At 39.6% G+C, this 14,900-nt stretch overlaps 1 protein-coding gene across 1 annotated transcript in view; it reads left to right on the plus strand.

Annotated features, from left to right (window-relative positions):
• The first annotated feature begins 10,552 nt into the window (after positions 1-10,552).
• syt1a (synaptotagmin Ia) overlaps positions 10,553-14,900 on the plus strand; it is a 242,275-nt gene continuing 237,927 nt past the window's right edge. The window contains exon 1 of the mRNA XM_053508374.1: positions 10,553-10,609. The gene's annotated coding sequence lies outside the window, so the exon portion shown is untranslated. The remainder of the gene's footprint in view (positions 10,610-14,900) is intronic.

The raw sequence follows: 14,900 nt of genomic DNA on the forward strand, positions 1-14,900 counted from the left end.
GACAGAGACACTCAAGGAGGAGCTTGTCACCCAAGAACTCCCCTCGTCACTCCAAGAACCTATGAATCTGGCTGACTGAGTAGATTCTCGTCTCCGCCTTCAGAGATTATCCAGGACCACTCACAGTTCTCCCTCGATCCCCCTCCCCACGAACCAAACTTCAGGAGGAACCTATGCAATTGGACATTGGCGTGACTACAACAAGACTCCCAGACCAACTTGGACCGCAACTTAATTAATGCAGCCAAGCCAAGGCTCTGGAAATCCCCACGCTGCCCTTGGAGACCCATCTTAAGTTTCAGGCCATCGACAGCAGTCCGCTTCCATCTATCACCCACAGGATCCCTCTTCTCACCCTGAGGGTCACAGTCAGCCATTCAGAGTAGACCTCGCTATTCATCATGAAGGGGTCCCACGCCATGGTCTTCCTGTGCTTGCCCTGGTTAACCTGTGACAACCCACAGATTAAATGGACTAGAAAATTATTCTCAGCCTGGAGCCCATCGTGTTCCATGATCTGCTTACGAGCATCTGACACATCATGCCTTACTGTAAACCTGCCTCTGCGGAGAAACCACTAGATCTCACTCATGTTCCCTCAGAGTACCATGACCCTGCTTAGCAAATTCTGTGCTGTTTCTATAGGAATGTCAGAGCCATGCAGGGTTTATGGGTTAGTGGTTTTAGTTTATAATTTTATTGGTTTATATGGTCTTTGTTTTTCAAATCAATCTAATTTAAGTCATTGGTTCGTTTTCTGTTGCTGGTTCTATTTTTGGGGGAGTGTTTTATAATTTTTATCATTCATTTCTGTATTTATTTTGAAGATGTTTTTATGTCCAATGGTTTTGGTTGATGTGGTGTTAGGAAGTTAAAGACACCACCCCAAAAACATCTACCTGAAATTAGACAAAACACAGCATGGTTCTTTTAGAGATTTCTCTAGTGGTTCTTGTATTTCTCCAGTGTTTTTATGCTTGCATGGTTTTTGAGGTAGTATTTTTCTAGTGTTTTGTTTTGGGGTCTATGTGATAAAGTGGTATTTCTTGGGCCCTGATTATTCACCTGGATGTGTGGATGTAGTATTTGTCTCTCAGTTTGGTGTTGTCTCCAGCCATTTGGGGGATTTTAGTGTTTGTGTTTTTTAGCGTTTTCTGTGTTTGTGTTTTCTCAACTGTTTTATGAGGCCCCTGTCCTTAATGTTTCTTATTTACATTTTCCTCTTGTCAGCTCTCATCTCTGTTTCTCACCTCCATCTGTCCCTCTCCCCCACTTTTCCCTTGAGCTTCACCCCCCTGAGATGCTTTGACAGGCAGCTCTGATGCCCACTCATACTTACACTTAAGTATTGGTCAGAAAACTGATCAGCAGCCACCTTCCAGTCTTCCTCACTGAGACTGGGAGATGACAGGAGCTTGGGCCTGGTGTCACTTCATCCATCAGACATTGACAGCCACATGTCCTGCTCAATGATGGGACGTCACTGATCTGTAAAACGGCCCAAGAGAAATGTGCTGCAAGCCAGGACAGACCTCTTCCTCTCTCTCACCCACCCACACATTTGTTGTGCAATTAACAATTATTTCTCTTTCACCATGACATCCTCAGGGCCAGCTGTCAGAAAGGCTCCTCTGAATGCCATGAGACTGATCTTTTTGTATCCTGGCTTCAGGATCAGTGTCTTATCTTTACCATACTGATTTTTTTTTTTTTTTTGACAAACCTCATGTCTGTTTGTCTTGTCATAAATGTTCTGTACGTTAAAGCAGTGATTGTTGCTCTAGTTTTTTGGGGGGCTGATCATCCTTCTGGTTTATTTTGGAACAGGGTTGGATAAAAAGTAGAGTTTCTTGGCTGGTTTAATTTGCTTGGTATTTTTTGGGTTGGTGGTTGTTGAGCATTGTTTTTGGGTTGGTGTTTGTTCAACAGTGTTTTTGGGTTAATGGTTTTTGTTGACCAGTGCTGTTGGGTTGGAGTTTTTTTTTTATGTTTATAAGCTCTGTGCACCAGTGTAGGTAAGCCAGTGAAAGATGTTTAGGGTTGATTATTGTTAATCAGATGTTTTTGGATACTATTTTAATCCCTGTGTTTCGTGACAGCGTATTGTCAGGCTAGATGAGTGGTTTTGAGCGTATCTTGTTGGGTTTGTTCATCCTTGTGTGGGATACTAATGTAGACTCCAGCAGTCACTGATTGTCATCAATGAGTTTTTAAACATCACTTCTACTGGCTGTATTGAAAATTTCTGTGACTAGCGGTGTGGTGGGTTGGCGTTTGCTAACCAGGATAGTATTGTTGCATTTTTTTTAATAAACATCATTTTTGTGGATTGCTTTGTTTTTGAAGTGTTATTTTTGACTCAGCTCTTTGTGGGCTGGTGTTGGGTTAAGGCCAGGTCTCTGTGGAGGAAAGGGCAGTTTTGAAGGGCACTGTGGAGGGTACAGCTGGTGCTAATGCTGCCAGACCTGCACAAACACAGCCAGTCAGCTGCTGCTGAGAGACCTTCTGTCCTCTGAGGAGTCACGCTCCTATATACACACCAACATCACTCTCACTCTTTACTCTATTCTCATTCTTTTACTTTATTTACCGCTTTACACACACACACACACACACACACACACACACACACACACACACACACACACACACACACACTATTTTCTCACATTCGTCATGCCCATCCTCTTTACATGAACAACCTTAAAAACACTACAAACATAAACCTGTACTATTCTCAAAAGACACACCAGGGATTCATTTATTGTTTATTTAAACATATTATTTTCTTATTTGTACGTGTGCAAGGTTAGAATAGTAATGCTGACTTTTATTCTGATTGATGGCTTCATTTGTGCAGTTGAATCCAGTTTATTTCTTCTGTAATATCTGTGGTATTTTCTGTGAACAAATTCACTAGACTACATTAAGAGTGGTATAACATTATAAATGAACCACAAAACAGGTCTCTCTTCACCAATATTTTATTTCCTGTGCCTCTGATGTGTAAAACATCCTCCATTTCCACAGCAAGGTCAAAGATTTTATAAATCACCAGCGCACCCGAGACCACTTTTACTGCACAACACGCTAATTCTGCAGTAAAGCTGACTGAAGCTGTGGATCATAAACCAGACACGGCTCTGAGATTTAAACCTTCCGAGCCTGAAGTCAACTGACCACAGAACAGCGATCAGCATTTTCATTCCAACCTAGCAGTCACATCTGATAGTCTAAGCAAAGAGGGACTAATTAAATAGGCGGACTCAGACGTGGCTTCCACTTGTTTGGAATGAAAACCTGCACACACACACACACACACACACACAAACACACACACACACACACACACACACACACATACACACACACACACACACAAACACACACACACACACACAAACACACACACACACACACACACACACACACATACACACACACACACACACACACACACACACACACACACACACACACACACACACACACACACACACACACACAGGCCTTTCCTGGACAAGACTGGACACCCCTGGCCTACTTTGAACAATCACATAGTCTCGTGTGTCAGATGAAGTTGATAAAGTTTGTCCTCAAACATAAGTACAAAAAACTAACAAACATAAAACTGTTTTGAATATTCTTTTATATTACTATAGGGCTAGGCACATAGGTGTGTGTGTGTGTGAGAGAGAGAGAAAGCGATCAAAAGCATCTTTGGACTGAAATTTAATCAGTTTATATACTGTAGGATTAGGTAAAACATTTATCTCATTTATTAACTAAATCTTAACTGAACAACAATACGTTTTAATGGATAAACTGAAGTTGTCATGCACACACACAACTCATAACACAGGCCATTCAATGTTTAAATGCAAAATGCCTCAAATATTAGGGTGAGACTGGTGTAAACTAAATGCTTAACAGTGGGAGCTCTGGTTGCTGCCATCTTGCCAGGAGCTGACTTTAGGTAAATCCTGATTGATCCATAAATGGGAAAATGGTTTTCTTTTGATTGTGTAAAGCTGCTTTGCGGTAATAACAATTGTTAAAAGTGCTATACAATTAAAATTAAATTGGATTGAAATAGTCGGAGAGAAGAGCACCTGGCTGTTGGTTGGAACATGCCTACTTAGTACTTTGCTAGTAACTTAGTTACCTAGTCTAACTTTAATTTATACGCTAACATTACTATGCATTTGATTTAACTTGATCATCCATGACCTACACATTGCCTCATGTCAACTCCTACATTTTTTGTAAAGTGATACATAGCAAACAGGTAGCGGTTTGACACCTGGAATGCAGTTATCACTTCAATTCAATTCAATTCAATTTTAATTATATAGCGCTTTTAACAATGGTCATTGTCTCAAAGCAGCTTCACAAAGATGAAAGGAACTCATTAAAAAAAAAAAAATTATATATATATATATGTTTAGATAATAATGAGATGAATGAATGAAATTTCTCTGATAAGCAAGCCAAGGGTGACGGCGACAGTGGCAAGGAAAAACTCCCTGAGATGGCAATAGGAGGAAACCTTGAGAGGAACCAGACTCAACAGGGAACCCATCCTTATCTGGGTGATAACAGATAGAGATGATATAACACCATGTGTGTTATGCAGCTAAAAGTTCAATATAACAGAAATTCTTTAAATTAACATGAAGTCCAGTTCAGCATAGGGATGAGTCAGTAGGTGCAGAGGGCAGATGGGGTCTGGATCACTGGTTGCACAGGAGCAGGATGTGTAGCTCCAACCATCATAAAGCAGAATCCAGCTGGAGCTGGTCCTTCTCTGGATGCCTCAGGATCCTCGCAGGGTTGGCCTTTGTCTACTGAAGCTGGTACAATCTCCAGATGCCTCGGGATGGGTAGAAACGTACAGAACAGATGGAGAGAATTAGCGTAGTTGCCATTCAGGATAGATGTACTGAAGTATGAAGTTATGGGATGAGCTACGTGTATGCCAGATTAAAAAAATGCGTCTTGAGTCTACTTTTAAACTGGGAAACTGTGTCTGAGCCTCGAACACTGTCTGGAAGGCTATTCCAAAGTTTTGGAGCTAAATATGAAAAAGCCCTGCCCCCTTTTGTAGATTTTGAAATTCTGGGAATTACAAGAAGTCAAATCAGCTTTGGAGCTATGAACAACAAAAAAAGCTATGGAGACAGTTTTGTTTTTAGAAACTTTTAAAAACTTAGTAGTTATTCGATAAACTGCACTTTTTTGGCACTTCTGCATCTGCTTCATTTTTCAGAAGCAGAGTTGTACCCTTCCTGTACTACATCTACCTCAACGAACAATTTTAACTGGAACCTTCTATATCTTTTGGCATAAAAAATATTGTCTTATATATTCTTTCCATTTTGCAAAAACCTTCCCTGCTGGGTTTTAGTCTAGAGAACAAGCATACAGCCTTGTATTGGTAGAGACCAAGGGAGTTTACGGGAGTTGACTTAAATGCTCTAAATGTAAATGTGAAATTAGTTAGTCCTTGAGCTTGTCACTATGTGGAAGATGCATTAAATGTTGAAAGTGTGTGTTTACCTGGTGTTAGTCAACGCAGACACAAATTGTTCTATCCAGTATATGAACAAGAAAAATAAGGCTGATCTGGTTACAACATGGCTCTTCTAAACCCTGTCAGAAAGAGCTTATCTGTAGATGCACTGCCTCTGTATATCATCCAATAGTGCAGCAGCATGGTTGGGATAGATGGTGAATTCAGCATCTGACACCACCAATGTTTATCATCACACATGCCCAGCTAACTTCTGTAGGACCATGGAGAAGCTGAGCATGGGATCCACAGCAGATCTCAGGGCTCAGAAAAGAGACACAAATTAGAAGTGTTGGTTGGACACATCAGGGGTTGTGACATATACAGTGGTGTGAAAAACTATTTGCCCCCTTCCTGATTTCTTATTCTTTTGCATGTTTGTCACTTAAACGTTTCTGCTAATAAAAAACGTTAACTATTAGTCAAAGATACCATAATTGAACACAAAATGCAGTTTTTAAATAAAGGTTTACGTTATTAAGGGAGAAAAAAAACCTCCAAATCTACATGGCCCTGTGTGAAAAAGTGATTGCCCCCCTTGTTAAAAAATAACTTAACTGTGGTTTATCACACCTGAGTTCAATTTCTGTAGTCACCCCCAGGCCTGATTACTGCCACACCTGTTTCAATCAAGCAAATGCTTGATTGCAGTTATTGCTGCTAAGGGTGGCCCAACCAGTTGTTAGGTTCAGGGGGCAATTACTTTTTCACACAGGGCCATGTAGGTTTGGATTTTTTTTCTCCCTAAATAATAAAAACCATCATTTAAAGACTGCATTTTGTGTTTACTTGTGTTATCTTTGACTAATAGTTAAATGTGTTTGATGATCAGAAACATTTTGTGTGACAAACATGCAAAAGAATAAGAAATCAGGAAGGGGGCAATTAGTTTTTCACACCACTGTAGATATATCCATCATTACCTTTACCTGTACCAACTCAGCAAGTCTGTCAATCTACATAGCACCACATGCTGCAGACATTGACATTGTCTTTTGTTGTGGTCCAGGTAGGAGTGACATGACCTGAATCTACAAGCACAGTCATGTGGTTCTGTAGTTAGTTTATGAACCCAGATCATTCAGAGTTTTTGTAAAAAGTGATTTTCATGGTCTCTCATGATCAGGCCTCAGCTATCAAGGAGGTGCAACCCATTGAACCATCAGTGATGTTCCCCATCTGACAGGCTAGCTCTTGCTGTGCTTGTCGACAGTGTGACAAGTTCAATCCCATCTGGAAGACTTACTTAAAACTTCCATCTGTCCCCTTTAGAGTGACATACAAGTAATTCTGTGTTGTCAGTTTTCTACCCCGCTACACACATGGCTCAGGGTTAAAAAATAGTAGCACACCTAAAAATTTAGCAAACCACATGATGATAACCCATGAAGTAGCATTAGATCAGGGGCGTTAGTAGCATTAGAGGCCTAACAAATAAAAATGAAATCCTACGACTGTATGGTTCTTTTTGATGTAGATTTTTGAAAACAGCAGGTCAGGACAGTTCGATCAGCATGCAGTGTCTAGTCATTATGCAAAAAATCTGCAGGATGTGCAAGTTCGTAGGTGTGTATGACTCAGAGTGACTGCGGAGAAAGTCACTGCTCATCATTTTCCATTAACAAGCGAGTGAGTTTGGACGGGTCTGGTCGAGCACAGGATCATTTGCTGCGCAGTGTGTGTGACGACCGTCCTCAAAAAACCTACAGCAGGTGCAAGACACTCTCTAAACTTACACTCCAAACACACTGTGGACCACGAGTGACCATCTGAATGTCAGAGTATATTCATCATGGCTGCTTTATATCCACGGCGAGGGAGCGTTATCCTGTAAAACACCCATTAACCTCACAGAACCTACAGCAGCAATGGTGTTATGGTGGTGTTATGGTTACCATGGTGATTTACTGGATTACAATCTTGTGTTGTGTGCAGAGAGAGAGGGAAAAATATATAAAAAATAAATTATATGTCACACTGCTGATACTCTGGTACACACCTTCAGAGGTCTAGTGTAGTCCATGCATAATGCCTCCGAGCAACATTATTAAGAAATTATAAACATATTTTTTATACGGTGATAGAATTGTTCTATAGTTCTCATTTTTATGCTCTATAGTAATTCTGTTGAAGCTTCTATAAATGCTGAATGACCGAATCGGAGGAAAAGAAATGTAAAAAGCATTCATTATCAGATAAAAGTCACAGCTTTAGTGACATTTATTTGATATCCTCTGCCATTTCACGTACATTAAAGCATGTGCTATTGAACAAACGCTTCGTAACGTCTCGGCTCATTGTGTATCCGTGAAATAAGTCCTCTCTTATCTCTGTCCTCCTTTTTCCTCTTCGTCCCTATTGAATTCAGGGTGAACTTGAAGGTCAGGGAGTCATTATTGACCGTACATTCAGCTGGAAACACAGTGAATGCTACAGCATTAAGGGCTTTTCACACGCCAGGCGAGAGATCGCTCGCAGCTCCACCTGCCAATTTCTGCTTGTTGGATTAAAGGTCAGAATTTCCACCAACACTCGCCACGGCATTTTTATATGACAGGTGAGAAATTGCTCCATTTCTCAGTGTATTAACAATCAATTCACACTTATATACATGAAAGCATGCCTGGTTTTAGCATCGCTAAGAAATGTTAGTAAGCTAATTGTTTTATAAAAGCATTACGATAGTAGACAGAAGCTCGGACACACCTACACATTACAGAGTTATTTTTATTACTTTTTTTTGTGAAATTCATTTGTAAGCAAAAAAGTGCCACTTTATTCCAATTTTAAAATGTTTCAGATTTAAGTTTTTTTTTATTATTATTGCCACCTTCTGCTTTACATGTTTTGGGGATTCTTTCAGACAGCTTCATGAGGCTTTTACAAGGAATGGTTTTCTCAACTTTTATTATAAAGTTGTAATTGTGAAATTATCATGTCTATGCATATTAAACTTCTACAATATTTATTTTCAGCCCTTTGATTTAAGCATTTTATAATGTCCCTTTTTTATATAAACATTTACACATTAAACCATTTCATGTTAGCCAATTAGCTGGCTAGCTGAAAATATTATTATGGTTTAGCATTATATTAATATTTAGCTAGCTTTAGTGGTTATATTTAGCTAGCTTTAGTGGTTATATTTAGCTAGCTTTAGTGGTTATATCTTTAAATTTAATTGAAAAGACATTCAATGTGGAAAATTATACACAAATCAAAAAAGTTGGCCGACTGTATATTAGCTTCTGTGTAAGATTTTTTACAATGATTAAATTATATATATATTTTTATTTAGATTTAGGTTTGTATTGACTGTGTACTAAAATCTAAATGTGTAAAATTATAAAAAGCACAGCTGTTCATTTTATGCAAAGTTTCTTGTATGGTGGTGTTAGTAAGTTTTTGCTTATATGTTCAGGCAAAGAGTGAGAGAGAGACATTTTTTTTTGTGTTGATAGTCAAAGCCAAAAAGCTAACTAGGTAGACTGAAATATTGGTATACGTAAATATTCAATTATGTTGCTAGCCAAATTTAGCAAATGACCCCTTTGGGGGTTTTATCAGTGTTTTTCATTACACTGATGTTATACGGCTCAATTCTTTATGTCACAACATTTAAACATTATGAAATTTACAAGCAAAATAAAAAAAATCCTAAGAGAAGGTTTACAGTACTCAGAGTTTTTAGCTTTTCAGGAGTTAGCTCATACAGTCATGATGAAACCTAGCTGGCTGGTTAATAAAGCAATGCTACAGTAGCTAGCAAATAATAATAATTACTGCCTGTCTAAGGGAAAATAATTAAAATATTTACATTTAAATCAAATTCCCTTTATAGGTTAAATATTTAAATAAATGTATGAAATGAATTATTATTGGAAGGTTTTAATAAACCAAGTAGAGCTAGATAGTTAGCCTAACCATGCAACTAAGAGTAAATAATGATGGTTTTAGCCTAAACACATAATATTGTTGTGTGGTGTGTTGTCACTGCTAGGTTATACTGTATGTTATCACTGTGCCAAATTGATAATTAAAGAGCTTGAAATAATTATAGGAACATCTTCTTGTGACCAGCGATGGTTCTGTCAGGCTCATTTCTCCAACTTTTTCAAAATGGCTAGCGTGAAAAGCTGATTAGCGAGGAATGAAATACAAAAGGAACAGAGGAAATTTGAAATGCCTCTGCTGAGAATGTTTAATTAGAGTGGCAGTGTGTTGTAACAGTGGTGATCATGCAGCACAGTGACAGCACGTAGCTATTGAGTGACCTGCAGCCATTTTGAAACAACAAGACTTGTTGTCTGTTACATTTTAAGTCGAAGCGTAACCCAAAATTGAATCAACGTGCCTCAGAGGAACCAGACCGTAGGTCTCATCCAGAAGATCACCAAAGTCAACGACTGCTCAGATAAATCACCTTAATTAATTAGGGTTTGTATTGTTGATGAATATTGCAAGGGCAAGTAGGAATCGGGGGCTTGAGAGTAACATCCAAGTACCACACACACACACACACACAGACAAGAGTGTGTAAATCTTGAGTGTCCTTGTGTCCTTGCTTGTTATTGTCCTCTTCTTGTGTTTGAGGGCTAATTTGCAAGAAATGTCATTTTTATCGCTATGTGTTTTATTGACATGACATCACTGCCTCGGGCAACCTATCACAGCCAAGGACTATGGCTGAAGGGATTCCGGAGGAAGAAAAGCCTCATGAAGCCAAGAGTTAAACAGGGAAGAAATTCACCCCTCCCCTTTCTCTCTCTCCCTCTCTCTCCCTCTCTCCCTTTATGTCTCTCACCCTTTACCCAGGATAGCACATGCATCCCTGCAGGCTTCTCACATAATAACGTCAGCTCGCTCCCTCCCTCCCTCCCTCCATCCATATCCCTTTCTCTCTCTCTCTCTCTCTCTCACACACACTCTACCACTCCCTGAAGTGTCTCCTCCTCCTCCTCCTCCACCTCTCTCCTACGTCCTCTCTGCACATCCTCTCAGCCGAAGCCCTGATCAGCATCACTTCTCCGTTCTCAGGTAGGAAAATAAAAAGCACTTCTCTCCACAGCTCGTTTCCCCACAATGCACACTCTGGGGGGGAAAAAATCATTGCATCGTATTTTCATCTTTGCATCTTATAACCGTGAAATGGTTTGTGTGTTGTGTGTGATTCAAAATAGCAACGAAGGGATAGAAAGAAAGGTGTAAAGAATTTGAGATACACAGGATCAAGGTGCTTTTATTTCTTTTTCTTTGTAAAACTGGAAGAATGGAGCGTTCTTCTCTCCATCTCCCTCATCCACACACGTGCACACGCACAGTATTCATTCTGCTCTGTGAGCATGCCCGGGAATCACACGTCCCTCTGCAAATAGAGGAAATCCTCAAACACTAATTTAATGATAGGAATTTGTTGGGCTGTGGAGATATCTTGTGTTGTTATTGTTGTTGTCTTACATCACACAACTCTTTGGACACGATCATAAACAGGTGATTCGGGTCAGAGACGAACCGTATTCAACGACTCTTTTGGCGCCAATGTGAAAAATTTTAGGCAACTTTTGTCGAGAGACTTATTTTTCCTGACGGAGGTGAAAACAGCACTTCAGTAGGAAGTTACAGTTTCATAGGGTTCACAGTTTGTTGTTGGAGGTTCTCGATATTCGTGTCATGTGACCTGTTTACAGTTTTTCAATGTTTACTTTAGTACCTGGTTTTCTTGCTTTCTCAGTTGGTGGATCAAATTGATGTGTACATAGGTGTTTTGCGTTTTATTAAAGAATATATACCATTATTTAGTAAACTCTATCATTTTATCAGAAAGCCCTAACCTCAGCTACATAAACATGGAGGCATGGTAACTTATTTACAAAAATATCTGCAATACTAGGAAGAGGTGAAGGTGAGGTGGTAAGTGGTGGGGGGGTCAGGTGGGGTTGTGGGAGGGGCCGGTTTGAAATGTGGTGGTCTAAGTATGGATGGGGGGGGGGGGGGTTGGGCGGGGGTAGTGATGCCATGTGAAGTTGTAGATGGTGTTGGGGGGCAGGAATGGTTGCCAGCAAGGGTTGGAGGTAATGGTGTGCAAGACCAGTTGGTGTGGGTTGTTGTAGGGGTTTGGTAGTGTTGGAGTGTATGGAGGGCCAGTGGGGTTGTGAGAGGGGCTGGATGGTGAAGGCAGGTGGGGTTGTCTAAGCATGGTGTAGTTTGTGAAGTTGTCATATGGGGTTGTTGTAGGGATGAGGTCATGTACTTTATGGGGGGCATGTGGGGTTGTGGGAGGGGCTAGGGGGTGAAAATGTTTGTGTGTGTGTGGTGGCAGGTGGGTGTTCTTGAGAACCAGGAGTGGTTATCTAAGGGGCTAGGTGGTATTATAGTTATCTAAACATTTTGATTTATAGACATTTTTCACATTACATACAAATTTCTATCATTTTACTTTTGATTGTGTGAAGCTTCTTTGCGACAATTGTAAAAAGTGCTATACAAATAAAATTGAATTGAATTGTAGTTGGTACAGTAGGAGGGCCAGGTAGGGCTTGGAGGGACTTTAAAAGGGGCCCTCAACTACAACCCAACCAGGGTTGCCCCCACATGCACATGATTTTTAAACTTAAATCTTTTTAATTTGTACTGTACATACTGTAGTTTTTTTTTATTCTTGCCTTCATTGAAGAATTATTTATTATGAATAGCTCCTTGGGTTAAGGCATAAAGCAATAAAAATAATTGGTAAATTTACACTTATTTTAATTCTACTTTGCATTTCTTCTTTTATTTATATTTAAATAAGGAATTAAATCAGCAGTAATTAATTACTGATGCACATTTAGTTTAAAATGAACATTTAGTTTAAAATGAACATTTAGGTTATTACTCTCATTACTTAGCATTTGCTATTAGTAACTAGCTTCACTAGCCTGATATGTGTTTGTGTGTAAACACTGAGACTAGCATGAACATAGTGTGTGATAATGTGTGTAAAACCTGGCTATGTGGTGACGCTGGAGAGTTACGTGAGACACAGCTGATTGATTTATAGTTAAAATTATTATTTTAATTAATTAATTAATTAATTAATTTTTAATGTCATGAGTTCTGAATTCTGAGGTGGAGAACCGGTCTGCTGTGTGATTGATGGAGGGGGAGAGAGAGAGAGTGAAGGAGAGCGAGAGAGAGAAAATGTCCATCTGGGTGAAGGTGACAGATGTTGTGACCCGAATAAATCACACAATCTCTTATTAGCCTTGTTAAATATCCATTACTGAGAGGAAGAGATATGGGACTGTGTGTGTGTGTGTGTGTAAATTGTGTGGGAACAATATACAGCGTCTCTAAAAAATGAGGAACCAGTGAGATTACCATCTACTGTATGACCTATCAAGGTTTACTCCATTCACCACCTGTAAGACAAAATACACATGAACATAAGTAACTGAATAATACATATAAACATAGTATAATATACATCAGAAACCCTGTATATTTATTGACTTATTGATTGTTAAATAATCAATGCTGTATTTTATAAAGAATTTTTTTTAAGAACTCATTTACAGTTCCTCTCTATTTAAAAAAAATACTAATTTGGTGACAATAATGTAAAGTATAGTATTTGTGTTTGCAGTTGGACCCTCAGGGTGAATTTGTGCCTTTAGTGAGGGGTGATAACGCAGCACATGGATATGATGGATCTATTACACAAAGCGATGACATCACTACACAACACAATGTGACACAATAATCATTTCATCTCAGTTTTCGTGTTTTTTATAACTTTTTGTAGCAACAAAAAAAGCAAAAATGGGATGTAAATGTGTTTATTTACTTTATTACTGTACTTTACCACAAATTTCACTTTACTTGTACTCTGCTTAAAAGTAAAGCCAGTACTGTATCTGTACTTTGACTGTACTGCATTTCCGCATCGTGTTGCGTTACTAAACCACGTCGCGTGTGATATTTGACGTTGGATGTAGCCACCTGTTGACTTTTATAGTTTGTGTAAATGTGTACCTTTTCTTTCCTTCGAGACACGCTTAATAACATAACTTGAAAAAAAGCTACTTTGAGCACTTTTGTACTCTTTAAGTAAATTTGGGGGTGAATACTTTTACTCTGGTACACATGTACATTATGGGCTTCTAATTTTACTTAAGTAATTGTTCCCTAGGGAATGTCTACTTTAACTCAAGTACAGGATTTGTGTACTTTGCCCACCTCTGCTAAGAAAGATGCTAAATTATACACAGCCTTACATAGAAACTTCTCTTCAGTGTAGTTGAGAACGTTACCTTAACAGCACACTTACACCTGGCCTATGTCCATATAGAAAGTTGTATCAGCCAGATAAGTTAATTAAGTTAAGTGAAATTCCTTCTTCACCTACAATAGCCCATCATAACTGGGGCCAGAGCGCTGGGTCAGGCATGATACTGTACAACGTCCCTGGAGCAGTTAGAGACCTTGCTCAAGGGCCCAACAGTGGCAACCTATTGGAGCTGGGCATCGAACCGCCGATCATCTGATCAGTAACTCAGTGCCTTAGCCCTCTGAGCCACCACTGCCCCCAGATATAGCATGGAAAGCAATTGCTACTGTAATTGAAGAAATGTCACAGAGATGGCTGCGTTCAATCGAAAATGTCCCCAGACGATGTTTGGTTTTTGGACGGTGGAGCTCCCATAGCTTCCGACCGCCCTGCAGACAGGATTTATTATCTACAGCCTTTATTTATTTAGGTCAGACCGTTCAGACTGCAACTATTTTAATGTCTAATGTAAACACAAATCCTGAAATACAACAAAGTGTAACAAAGAGACATGACTCAAGTTAAGAAACTTTAATTTCAGACTAAAGTCCAGCTAAACGGTGGTGATTTACATCGGCCCCCCCTCCCCCCAAGCTTTTCCCTTTCTTAGGGTCACCATATCATATCATTCTATCTGTGAGTTATTGGCACAAGTTTTTACTCTAGATCCCATTTCTGTTGCAGGAGATTCCCCGCGGCTTGGTATTGCCCAACAGTGGCAACCTCGTGGTGGGGCTCGAACCCCTGACCCTCCCTTCAGCAACCCTGACCCTCAACCATCTGAGCCACCACTGGCCTGGGTGTTTAACAGATGGTCTCTTGTTTTGACTGAAAGACCCCTAGTGGCAGAAAATTTGTATTGCAGAAAAGTACTATTTCACATACGAGTAGCATCTCCTTTCTTACGTTACAAGCAGCTAACTAGGCATTTAGCTGAGACGTTTGATGAGCTGGTTGTCACTCGAGCTGACGTGTTGCTCCAAGTGTTTTATTCCTTTGTGTATTTTTCAGTTACTTATA

This window comes from Clarias gariepinus, chromosome 12, assembly GCF_024256425.1.
Source record: "Clarias gariepinus isolate MV-2021 ecotype Netherlands chromosome 12, CGAR_prim_01v2, whole genome shotgun sequence".
NCBI classification, from domain to species: domain Eukaryota; kingdom Metazoa; phylum Chordata; class Actinopteri; order Siluriformes; family Clariidae; genus Clarias; species Clarias gariepinus.